Here is a 13,350-nt window from a genome sequence, read left to right on the forward strand (position 1 = left end):
TAGCTTTTTGGAAGGGCAGTAAACCAAGTACCAACCAGTCAGAAAAAATGGGTATAGATGATGGATTCTTAATCAGTCTTAATTTTTGTTTCTTAGTTAATGTGTTCTCCATTGCTATATTACAAATCATCTCCCAAGACTCAGTGGCTTAAGAAACCATCATGTATGTATTCTCTCTCATAGTTTCTGTGGATCAGGAATTCAGACAGGATAAAGTGGGGATGGCTTGTCTTTGGGCTACCTTCTCTAGGACCTCAGTTGGGAAGATGTGAAGTCTGGGAGGCTCTAATCATCTGAACTCATAAGCTTTTCCACTCATAAGTCTGGCCATTGTTGCTGGTTATTGGCTGGGCCTTCACCTGGGCTGTCTTCCAAAATACCTACATGTGACTTCTCCACATGGTTTCTCCACCTGACCTAGTTTGGTTTTCCTCACAGCATGGCTGCTCAGTTCCAGGAATGAGCATCCCTAGAGAGAACCAGGTGGAAGCTATATCACATGTTATGATCTAGCCTTGGAAGTTACATAGCATCCTTTCTGCCGTGGTCACAAGACTGCTGTGTTTAAGAGGTGGGGATACAGACCCCACCTATTGAGGGGAGAAATGTCAAAGTCATGTAGTAATAAGATTAAATGGGAGATACTGTTGTAGACATATTTTGAAAACTAGCACAGAGATAAAACACAATGACAAATGTTGACTTTTAAGATGGACATGTAGTAGAAGTCTAAAAGTCTCCAACTTTTTTGAAAAGCAGGATATTAAGTAAATTCCTAAGTGGTTTGATTGAAAATTTCATCACTTGAAAGGAATAGGTGACAAGGGGAACTGATTATACAGACTGGATTCTGCCTGCAAAGAACTGTTAGTGATGTAAAACTCACAGGAGTTTTGAAGAGAGTGCTCAGCCCATTCAAGCAGGACAAGTCAGATGCGTGTCTTCAGACTTACAGACTTGAAGAAAGCAGACTTCAAAAAGTTCAAAACAGATGATCTCATGGTGAGAATCTCTGAAAGGGAGTATGGCTAAAAAAAGGATGGTTCTAAAAATAAAATTCAGAGCCTAAAATTGTGAATGATCCTGATGAGGAAGAAAAAAAGACATCTAAAGGAAACAGCATTTCTGCTGATGAATTCTGATTTTAAGAGGGTACACACACAAAGATGGGAGGAGGGGCACAAAATCAAGGATGTGTATAGAATGACACAAAATTTTAAGAATGTCAGAGGCAAGAAAAAGCACACAAAAAAGTTGAGGTTTTGAAGGTTGGGGAAGCTAAAGATAAATAACCAAGAAGATTCCTCTATGTGTAGGACAACAGGGAAAGAACAAGCATAATCTGTTTCTAAGCCCATTGTATGGTCTGCTAAAACATCTAGTTAGCCTACTAGTTAACACAAGGCACACTTAGAAAATATAATTTTGTAAAATTTCCTTCAGTTGACAGATAGAAAGCAGAATGCCTTTACTGCTATTTTGCTTTCTCCTTCACCATTATGGACTTTCAAACTTAGGATAACCACGTCCTGCACTGCTTAGGCAGAGAAGGCAATGGCACCCCACTCTAGTACTCTTGCCTGGAAAATCCCATGGGCAGAGGAGCCTGGTAGGCTGCAGTCCATGGGGTTGCTAAGAGTTGGACACAACTAAGCAACTTCACTTTCACTTTTCACTTTCCTGCATTGGAGAAGGAAATGGCAACCCACTCCAGTGTTCTTGCCTGGAGAATCCCAGGGACGGGGGAGCCTGGTGGGCTGCCGTCTATGGGGTCACACAGAGTCAGACACGACTGGAGCGACTTAGCAGCAGCAGCAGCGCTGCTTAGGACAGGCCCAGTTGTACCTGTCTCCAGAAGGGATTACTAATAGTGTTCTATGTCATTCTCAGAAATGTTCCTGTTTGAATACTGGACAAGATAGGACAGAGATGGCAATATATTTTACTAGCCCCAGAGCAAAATTATAATGTGGAGCCCTTGTTCAAAGAGCAGAAAAAATGTACTGTTAAAGGTACTATAATATAAAACTTTTTCCTTTCTTCTACAATTTCTCTTGTGTTTTTTATTTTACATTGTTCTAATTAAAATTTTTATTTATTAATATGAATTTTACCTTTTATGTTTATATTGTATAATGCCCATTTAAATGCAATATAAGAGCATTTAACTAGTGTTTGGAACCACCAAAATTATACTATTCGTATTTTTTAGTTTGTGTGTAAATGTTTATCTTATTCTTATCAGAACAGAGGAAATACTGCAAAAAAAAAAAAAAACAGGCTTAACTGTTTTTATTTAACCTTTTGACTCTCACACATTCTACCACCACTCCTTACCTTCAGCTTATTGATGAGAAAGAATGGATGGAAAGGAAAAGGAACAATGGATTGTCCTCACTGTACCTTTTCTTTTGTGTCAGGATATTCAGCGTAAGTGATTGGCTACAGGGAAGTACCTTGAGTAAGAAAGAATATGCTAGAATTCCTTTGTCATTTGTATTTCTTAAAATAAATTACCTTCTTGGGCATGCAAAGAAAGTTCTGGTTCTAAAGGAGAATGTGGCTTCTCAGATCTATTATCACCCTACTCACTCAGTCATAGATGTAACACACTTACATCTCACCCTGAGCCTGGATGAATTCCATACATCATGGATCCACTAGCATTCTGTACTCACAGGCTTCACGAGCCTGCACTTGCAAAACACAAGCTCAAAGATAAAGTCAAGAGTTGCAAGACAGCAATAAGTTACCTTAAACCATGGTCATATGCCCCTGAAGCCCCTGGATAAGATAAGGATTGTCTATAGTTTCTTGAACTTAAGTATGCATCAGAATCCTGTGGAGGGCTTGTTAAAGCACAGATTGTTGGGTACCACCCCAGAGTGTCTGATTCAGTAGGCCTGAGGTGGGGCTCAAGAATTTGCATGTTTAACATATTCCCAGGTGATGCTGATGCTGTTGGTCCTAGAATCACACTAGAAGCACCCTAGTTGAGACCAGTGTGTCTCACATTTGATTATGTATATCAGTCACCAGGCTATCTTGTTAAAATGCAGGCTCTTATTAAGCAGATTTGGGGTGGGGCTGGTACTGCGGGTCTGTGGTCACACTTTGAGTGGCAAGTGTCTAGAGTAGGTGCCGAGTACTACTCCAGGAGGAAGATGGGCTGGGACTTGAGATGGGCTTTAAAGCATGGATGTATGTGTGCTCAGTTGCTAAGCAGTGTCTGACTCTTTGCCACCTCATGGATTATAGCCTGCCAGGCTCCTCTGTCCGTATGATTTCCCAGGCAAGAATATTGGAGTGGGTTGCCATTTCCGTCTCCAGCAGGAATTGCTTAAATGAAGACAAGGGCAGGACAAAGGGGACTATGCAAAGAGAGGAAGCAAGAACGATGAGTAGAGGGATTTGACTGGAGCAGAGGCAATTACTGGGAATAGGGAACTGAGGTTGGAAGACTGCAGAGGAAAGGCCAGAATGCAGAGGGTCCTCAGGGGTTTAATGTCCGCCTAGAAGTGGCAGTTCTGGAGAATATGCCTCCACCAATATCCCCAAACAATTCTCCATACCCATTGTCATTAAACCCTAAACAGCCAGTCAAACTAGCAGTCCCCAAGGGACCAAACACTTCAAAAGTTTAATTTCTTTAGGGGCATCCTATGTTGAGCTCTAAGGTAACAGAAGCCTGAGTAAGAAGATCTGGTTTCAGGATCTATCTTGGGTTGGGTGACTGGGTGAACTCTAGGTGAATCGGGTGTATCCGGATTCTCTGTAGTTTCTCTGTAGGGGAAGTCTTAGATGATCTCTCAAGTCCCTTTAAAGAAAAAGATTATGTAATTTTGGGAAACTGTGTTCCACCCCTTTCAACACCCCTACCATGAGGGTCCTCCCTAATGAAACCACAGTGTGCAGGGTCAGGACTAAATAGAAGTGGGGAAAGTAGGTTGATGGTTCCCAGAGGAAGAGGAGCTTCATAGTGCTCCTGTTTCCAATTTTAATGTCTCTTTACAGGATTAGGCACTGAGTCCCCAAGGATGGAGGCATGTCCACCCCTCAAAGAAGCATTCTTAAGAAATTTACCTTGACTGTTAAGACCCAAAGAAGATCCAGGTGTGACCAGGAAAAGGTAGGGGGTAGTATTGAAAACAAACCACTGAATGGATGAAGCTGTGAGCTCAAGTGATGAAACACGCTGTGCAGCTTCTTCCCACCTGCTCTGCTCACTGCTACCCAGACTCAGGTTTTTGGGGGACCTTCCAGTGGCCTGGGAGGGCACTGTTGCTTGAGTTTACTGTGGGTGGGAGGGAAAGGAAGGTCAATGACCAATAAATAAGCCTGATCCTAGCAACTTGTAGATATTAACTAAAACTATGCACAAAAGGTCAGAAAATTTCAATTGGAGGAGTAAGTTTATCTCCTCCTCTGCAAGAACAGAGACAGGGCACCCCTACTTTTGTTTGGCTCGGTTTCTATCATCAAGAAAAGACTCCAGGTCTTGCCCCCACCCCCCAGGGAGGTGGGTAAGCCCACTTCTCTGAGGTTTTTAATTCCCGAGATAATCCTTTCCTTCCGTGCCAGGTGGGGGGTAGGGAGACCCTCACATCCAAATCTTTGATCTGGTTTGCAGAAAAAGAGAAACACTTCTATAAAACTGTCAGGAAGATGGGAAGGGGCCTTGAAAGAGGAGTTGTAAATGGGTAGTTCACCTTTGATCAGTCGCCTAGATTTTTTTATAGCCTAGGATTATGGGTTTAGAAGAGCCCTTCATGTGTCCCCATAGGAACCATGTGACCTAAGAACAATTAGATTATTCTAAAAGTTTAGAGAGATTGTGCACAAAGGACTTTCATTTTCATTAAAGAAAAACAGAAAGCATCAGCCAAACCATGAAGTTGATCCCAGAGCTAGTAATAAACTAGAAACCCAGACTGTTTTGTTTTTCCCTGTAATAGGATAATCTGGCCTAGCAATTCCACTAAAATCTATTAACTGACAAGAGTAGGAGATATATTTTTATTCCCTGCTCCTCACCCCCCAGATAAAAGAAGCAAAGCATTTGCTGTCTCTCATAGTTAGATTTTTATTTCAAGCTATATAAAATGTCAGAAAAGCAGAAACTTAACAGTGTGACTTTTTTAAACTTGAGTACAAACAGATAATAGGGCTGACTGCTGATTTCCAATTAATTCATGTGTGTGGTCAAATACTTCATAGAAAGACTAATTCATTATGGCTATGTCAGTCTGTATGTTTCTTTGAGTGTCTCTCTCTCCTCCCACTGCAATACCACATGAAGAGGAAGAAAGTTTACAATCTGTTTGTCTTCAAATCCGGTCAGCGAGAGATTTCATCTTGGCTAGGAAATACAAACAGCTTCATGTCAGTGCTTAGGGGAAGTTTGCGATTTGGGGGAAGGAAGAGACTTTTCAGATGTTCTCAGCCCGTGAGCCACCACCCTCCTGCTTGCTTCCTGGGCAATGTGGCTGTGAGCCCCCCAACTGCACGGGTGGCTGCACCTCAGAAATGTCCCATTTCCTATGGAGCCCTGGCTTCCTCTGCTTGTGCATCAGCCAGGAGACAAAAGCCCTTCTTTCTGGAGCTGGCAGGTTTGTCTGGCATTCGCTGCACCTAAGCTGTTACCCAGACCTAGTGCAAGCCCAGTACAGTCACCGGGAACAATCTCTTCCCCTCTAGCCTTTGTTATACAGCTCTAGCTGCCCACCTCCCTTTCCAGGACCCTTGACTCCTTAGGATGGAAGCAGAATCCACTAGTCCATTGGCTGGCACCGAGCCACAACACTGAGAAAGGGCTCCTAGCTCTTCTGCAGGAGGTCTAGCCCTGACTATAGAATCACCAGCACATTGTCATCCCTGAGAGGGGACAGCAGGCATCCGGTAGACAGGACAGTCTTCCTGACTGTGAGAGAGCTGTCTGTGTTAGGTGCTGTCATCATTGCCACACAAGGCTCTGATGTCTGCATAGGAGGCCCCAGAGCTGGAGAAGTGGACACCAGCTCAGGGAGAGCCCTGAAATGATTGGTGGATGATGTGAATGGCATTTTTGAATGATTTTTCTCTTCTTCCCTGTCCTCAGCTACCCATACACACAGACACATACACCACTATTTCTTCTTCCCCTCGTGATTATCAACAAGCATAATGCTTGTTATCAAATAAAACAGTGATAAAGCAGTGATTTTTTTCTTACTTTTTCCACTCAATAGTGCATAGTTTTCAAGGTGCAAATAAGGAATTATGTAAGTTCCAGATGTTTTCATATGTATTGAAATATTCAGCGCCTGGGTCCTTATGACCCCAAAATATCTCCTCAGAGTAGTTAACACCTCAGACAGTTTGAGACAAATCCATCTAATGTATATATTTGTTAATCCAACAAGTAAGTACTGTCTTGCATGTGGAAAACAGGAAGTATCCAGGGAGAAGAGAACAAGACATGGACAGCTGTTTGGTGATATGAAGATGAGCCCTTGGTGGATTCCTCAGATTCTCCCATTCTTGCCATTGCTTCAGCTCTTTAAAGAGCTGCCATGGGTTCTCAGTTTGGCCTCAGCTCTCAGGCTGTCAGCCCATATCTGGTAGACACTTGGTTTGGGCTTGGAGGTTGGAGACTGGGCTTCATTTCTGCTCACCCTCATTACAAGAGGATCTGTGTGCATGTTGTAATTTTACATTCTTTCTGCTGGAGGCTATTGGTTATCTTAAGCCTGTGGCTGGGAGAGTGGGTTCCAAGATGGCAGGCTCTCAAAGGGTCAGTAATGATTGACAGTGAGAAGGACAGAGAATCCAGTCCTGTGGGGAAGAGAATAGTAGTGTTAGCTAGAAAAAGTGAGTGCTTTTTAGAGGCTATTGTTTCTGTTGTGTCCAGACTCCCCTGTGCTTAACAGAAGTGGAAACTGGAGCCCTGCTAGGTCTGCCATAGGAGAAAGTATCCTGCCAGACATCTATGACGTGATGGAGGGGTGGGGAAAGGGACAAGCACTGAGCCCCATTCCAAGGGGACCAGACTTCCCAAGTTCAGGGGACAAAGCTGAGCATAAACTGGAGGGAAAGGCTGCTCCAAGGGACAGAAGCAAAGGCCTTCTATCCAAGGTCTTTCTCAAGCCTCGGGGCCCAGTGGCATCAGCCTCTCAGGTTCTCACCCAAGAACATCTTAAAGGCCCTGAGCCACCATTGGCAGTTTCTCAGTCTCACTGACTTGGAATCCTTACCCGGGGATCTGTTCCCAGCTTTCTTCTATTAGCTATCCCTCAGATCTGTGTACTCTTCAGCAACTGACAGAAGGCCAGCCCCTGGAGGAGCTGGGAACCCAAAGAGATTCCAGGAGGCCTAATTGTTATCCATGGAAAACTTTAATGTGTAGATTCCAACTTGATAGGTAAATCAAGAGAAAAACTGACAGTATTCACAATACATTGGTAAATTCTTATGATGTATGCATTCCATTTTTATTGGGAGGGGGTCAAGAAACACTTGCCGAGCACCTGCTTAATAAACTCATTCTCCTCCTCCTTCCCTCAGCCCTCCACTTCTGAGTGAAGCCTTCCTTACTCCTTCCTAATCCTTAATACTTACTATCTCCCCATCACAGCCCCTCACTGCCCTGGAAACTTGGAAACCTTGTTTTTCTCCTCCACTGCACTGTTAGCTTTCTGATGACTTGTCCTTTTCTGTCTCTGCCTAGTGCTTCAACACAGAGCAAGGGGCTATATTAAATGTTTGTCAGGCCAGCGAATGAATGAGGGGATGAATGAAGGCATATAAAGCTGCATATGCTAGGGATGTCAGGTGACTGGGCAGACACTGATGACCAGTCTGGCATCAGTGTGCAAGGTGCCCCCTTTGTGCTGGGAGGACATCACCGCTGGTCTTTCACCTCCCTCCCAGCCAGAAAGGCTTCTTTTCCCTTGGGCTTGCCCTTGGTGGTTGTGGGTCCTCCTGCATGTTCAGGGCCTTGACAAGCACAAAATGAATGCTCCTTCAGATCGCACCCTCATCAGTTTACGTTCAAATTGCCTTCTCCCCCCAAAACTTAAATTGTCTTTTCTCCTTCTTGAGGTATAATAATCCCTGCAACAGATTGTTTCCTGTTCTATAAAATGACTCCCTTCTGCTCGCCACATCCCCACCATGGCATTATACCTTTCCTCCTGCTTCCTTTTCAAATAAACTTTCTTGTACCTGAGCATAGCCACTAGCTGACCCTGAAGCCCCTTGCCTGTCAACTCAGCATCCATTGGCTTTGTAGACAGATGATAAAAGAGGAAGGTCAACCCTATCTTGTCACGTGCAGTCCACTCACTCCCTGCTGCCTTCCAGGGACCTCCACTCCAGGACTGTTTAGCCTGGGTAGTCTCTTCATCTAATTTCCTAGCAACTTGAACTAGACAATTAAAGATTCAATTAGAGAATTGGGAGGGCTGCACACTGTCCCAGGAGGAGTCACTTCATTCTGAACATCTTAGCCTAGGAAGATCACCCTTTCCCAGACCCCACTCTTAGTGGAGTACTGATGTCTGGGAGGGCACCAGTCACTTGTGATCGTTCACTGAAGAGAAACAGTACTGAAGAGGGGTTGGGCGGTTGACTCATGTTGGACGAGGAAAGAAACAAGACTCTGGGGTGGGTGGGAACCAGGGCAGGATTCAAAGGAACCAGCCCACCAGAGGGTCTCACCTGTGCAAAGCCACACGCATGTAGGCTCTGGGTGTTCCTATTCAGGGCTAATATTGAAGGAAGCATGTTCTAGGAGGGATGGAGATTATAACACCTGCACATTTGCAGTGCATACATGCCTGTGTACACACACACACAGAGCATCAAACAGTACCCCAGGCTAGGAACCCAAATGGGATTAAGGTGTTTGGCCTGGGTGTCCTGTAGACTGTGCCTGCTCAGTAGTGTAGGCATTAGGATGAGATGCTGGTGACATTGGGAAGGAAATCGGGTTAACAGGCTATGACTTAGGGCAATGCCATGTGAGGAAAGTGCCAGATAACAAATTGCCTCACTACATTCACTTTCCCCTGTCTCCACTCTGCTTTCTGCACTGAGAGAGGACCACAGCCACAGGGGTTCCATGTCCTCTGGCTTCTGATTGGTTTTAGCCAATGGACAACCTCAGAGTTAGAGGGAAGGAGGAGGGAGATATGAGGTTTTTATTTCCCCAGCTTCATCCTATAATATGGCCTCAGTCTGGCTGTTTCCTTCCTTTCGGAGCATCCCAGCTCTCTACAGCTCTCTTTTCTGGTTCCAAGGCCCTCTCCCTCTCCTTATCCCGTCAGACTCAGGAATGGTAGCAGCCCTGGGCTTCTAAACTGTCATTTGTGATTGTCCCATACTCCAACCTATCTTTACTAATTAGCCCCTTTATAAATGAAACCTCCTTGAATTATCTTAACTTGACTGTCTCCTGTAGGAATCCTGACCGATACAGATAGAAAATTGTATTTCAGTAAGATCCCCATTTTGTTTAAAAGAGAAATACTGTCAGGAGCTCAGCTGAGCTGGAAGAGCAAGCCGAGCTGCCAGGTGTCAGAACAGCTGACTGAAGCAACAATGAGCCAAAATGAAGGTAACAGTGAAGTCTTTAATCACTTGCTGTGATAGTGTAAGCAGGAGGCTGAACCCGAGAAGGCGCTAACTTCCTCCTGTTTCATTTTCTCCATGAAATGACACCTTGGTAGAGGCCCAGGTGGATCAGCGCTGATGTGGGCTGATCTCAGTGTTGAAGGGGTCCTGAATAAGAGGCTCTGGCAGCTTTACAGACCCTAGGGTGGGGGAGAGGAGGACTGAGAGTGGATATGTGCTGGGTCCTGAGTCCCCAGTGAGGAGAAGTGGCAAGGTCCTCCCTCCACACAGAGGTCTCAGCAGGGGTGCCTTGAAGACCTTTGCCCAAGACGTCAGATAAGGAGACCTGGGCATGAAGACACCAGGGTTAGGGATGTAAATATATGAAGGGTTTGACTGGCCAACAGACCTGAGACTAGGCTGTGACTCTCTACAGAGACTGGGATGCCCGAGCTGTGCGCAGAAGCTGGTGTCAGGAACGCAGCTTTCCTGTGTGGCTGCCAGGAAAAGCCTTGCCTGGGGATCGGGTCTGAAAAAATCACACGTGGGTTTGTAACCAGGAGCTGGACTTCTCAACTGCAGACACACACAATGGGGGAAATACATCAAAATGTTAGCAGTGTTTTCTCTAGACCTAGCAGTCAAATAGAAATGTAATGTGAGTCACACATGTCATTTTAAGGTTTTTCAGTTCAGTTCAGTCGCTCAGTCGTGTCCAACTCTTTGCGACCCCATGAACCGAAGCGTGCCAGGCCTCCCTGTCCATCACCAACTCCCAGAGTCCACCCAAACCCATGTCCATCGAGTCAATGATGCCATCCAACCATTTCATCCTATGTCGTCCCCTTCTCCTCCTGCCCTCAATCTTTCCCAGCATCAGGGTCTTTTCCAGTGAGTCAGCTCTTTGCATCAGGTGGCCAAAGTATTGGAGTTTCAGCTTCAACATCAGTCCTTCCAATGAACACCCAGGACTGATCTCCTTTAGGATGGACTGGTTGGATCTCCTTGCAGTCCAAGGGACTCTCAAGAGTCTTCTCCACCACCACAGTTCAAAAGCATCAATTCTTCAGCGCTCAGCTTTCTTTTTAGTCCAACTCTCACATCCATACATGCCAAAGCCTTTGACTGTGTGGATCACCATAAATTGTGGGAAATTCTGAAAGAGATGGGAATACCAGACCACCTGACCTGCCTCTTGAGAAACTTGTATGCAGGTCAGGAAGGAAGAGTTAGAACTGGACATGGAACAACAGACTGGTTCCAAATAGGAAAAGGAGCATGTCAAGGCTGTATATTGTCACCCTGCTTATTTAAATTATATGCAGAATACATCATGAGAAACGCGGGGCTGGAAGAAGCACAAGCTGGAATCAAGATTGCTGGGAGAAATATCAATAACCTAAGATATGCAGATGACACCACCCTTATGGCAGAAAGTGAAAAAGAACTAAAGAGCCTCTCGATGAAAGTGAAAGAGGAGAGTGAAAAAGTTGGCTTAAAGCTCAACACTCAGAAAACTAAGATCATGGCATCTGGTCCCATCACTTCATGGCAGATAGATGTGGAAACAGTGGCTGACTTTATTTTTCTGGGCTCCAAAATCACTGCAGATGGTGATTGCAGCCATGAAATTAAAAGACGCTTACTCCTTGGAAGGAAAGTTATGACCAACCTAGACAGAATATTAAAAAGCAGAGACATTACGTTGACAACAAAGGTCTGTCTAGTCAAGGCTATGGTTTTTCCAGTGGTCATGTATGGATGTGAGAGTTGGACTATAAAGGTTTTTAGTAGCTGCATTAAAAAACAGGTGAAAATAATTTTAATGATATTTTGTTTAATATGTCCAAAATATTATAATTTCAAGCACATAAGTATTTACAAAGTTATTTATGAGAGATTTTATACTTTTTTGGTACCAAATCTTCAAAATCCAGGGTTTATATTACACCAACAGCACATCTCATTCAGATTTTCACATTTCAAGTGCTCATGGCAATGTGATGGTTAGCACAGCCAAATTAGATGACACCGTGCTAGATGGCAGGCTTGCAGATTCTTAAAAAGTATTTTTCAAGTTTTCTACCATAAAGGTGTTTAAATTGTATTTTATAAATCTCTAATCTATAAGTGTTATCATTTCTGGTATTACTTTCAATTCTATTTTAGTAAATGTTTCCTCTTAAAGTGGATTATTTCTAACAAGGGGATCATTTCCTACTACGTAGCAGCAAATTTAAGAAGAACAGATCATACTATTTCTAGACAGCAGTAAGATGAACAGCAAAGAACTTCCAAGATATATCTGAATAAGTAATTAAAAAAATGTTTTCTTAAATCACTTTATGGTGCAAGCATTTGTAAACATATAAAGTGTTGGGCTGCACCCCAAAGAAATGCAAACCTTATAGTTGCCCAGCCTTGCCCAGAGACCAAAGAAAGAGCCCAGAGACATCAATGGTTTATTGGACAGGGGATGTTACCAAAGTGTCCTGGAGCTACACCCCACTATATGCAGCATATGATAGGCAGGACATGGCAACTACTGCTGCTGCAGCGTCGCTTCAGTTGTGTCCGACTCTGTGCGACCCCATAGACGGCAGCCCACCAAGGCTCCCTCGTCCCTGGGATTGTCCAGGCAAGAACACTGGAGTGGGTGGACATGGCAGCAGTCTTCCCTAATCAGGGGAGAAGGAGCTACCATTTATAGGGTGGAATTGCTGTCAGGTGGGCTCATTAGTTTCCAGGGACAAAGTAAGTCCTACATAATTAAGAAGATTGGATGGTCATGTGAGCAAAGCAGGGCTTGGTCAAGCAGCAGGTGAACAGAGACCAAAAGCCATCTTGAACGGCCTGACCCTACATACACATATGTATAAATGTCTATGTCATCTGTTATATTAAATATTTAATGTATTTACATAGGAAAAAATTCAGTCCTTGTCTGTGGTGGCCTAAGAAGGAAAAGAGTTATTGCTGTCTGGAGGGAGTGAACCTGAAGAGTATCAGGTAGGCAAGGGCTGCACTTGGTCCAGCCTTGAAACCTCAGAGAGAGGGGGTATGTCTTCAGCAGACAGAGCGGGCTGAGCGGGGCGGGCAGCTGGGTTTGCACCTGTGCTGGCTTGGACCTCCTCTCTGCTGGTGCTGCTCCCTGCATGGTTGGAGCACCACCTAGACCTAAGCCATCCTGCCTCAGAATTGGGATCTGACCCACTCAAAAATACACAATTCTTTCCAACTCTAGATGTTTTTCAAGGAAAAAGTGGAACTCTAAGTTCCAGAGACCAAAGGAAGACTCACCCATGCAGGCCACCTCTGCTCCGTGCCAAAAGGTAAGTGTTACTGTTGCACTTTGGGACAGTAAAAACATAATCTGGTGCTCGCTTCGGCAGCACATATACTAAAATTGGAATGATACAGAGAAGATTAGCATGGCCCCTGTGCATGGATGACATGCAAATTCATGAAGCGTTCCATATTTTTATATGACCCAGCAATCCCACTTCTGGGCATACACACTGAGGAAACCAGATCTGAAAGAGACACGTGCACCCCAGTGTTCATCGCAGCACTGTTTATAATAGCCAGGACATGGAAGCAACCTAGATGCCCGTCAGCAAACGAATGGGTAAGGAAGCTGTGGTACATATACACCATGGAATATTACTCAGCCATTAAAAAGAATTCATTTGAATCAGTTCTAATGAGATGGATGAAACTGGAGCCCATTATACAGAGTGAAGTAAGCCAGAAAGATAA

General features: G+C 44.4%; 1 non-coding gene across 1 annotated transcript; it reads left to right on the forward strand.

Moving 5' to 3' along the window:
- The first annotated feature begins 12,967 nt into the window (after window positions 1-12,967).
- On the forward strand, window positions 12,968-13,074 carry LOC133074256 (U6 spliceosomal RNA). The gene has a single exon (XR_009697109.1). It is a non-coding gene; the product is annotated as a U6 spliceosomal RNA (small nuclear RNA).
- Window positions 13,075-13,350: the final 276 nt, after the last annotated feature.

This window comes from Dama dama, chromosome 19 (genome assembly GCF_033118175.1).
Source record: "Dama dama isolate Ldn47 chromosome 19, ASM3311817v1, whole genome shotgun sequence".
Lineage (NCBI taxonomy): Eukaryota > Metazoa > Chordata > Mammalia > Artiodactyla > Cervidae > Dama > Dama dama.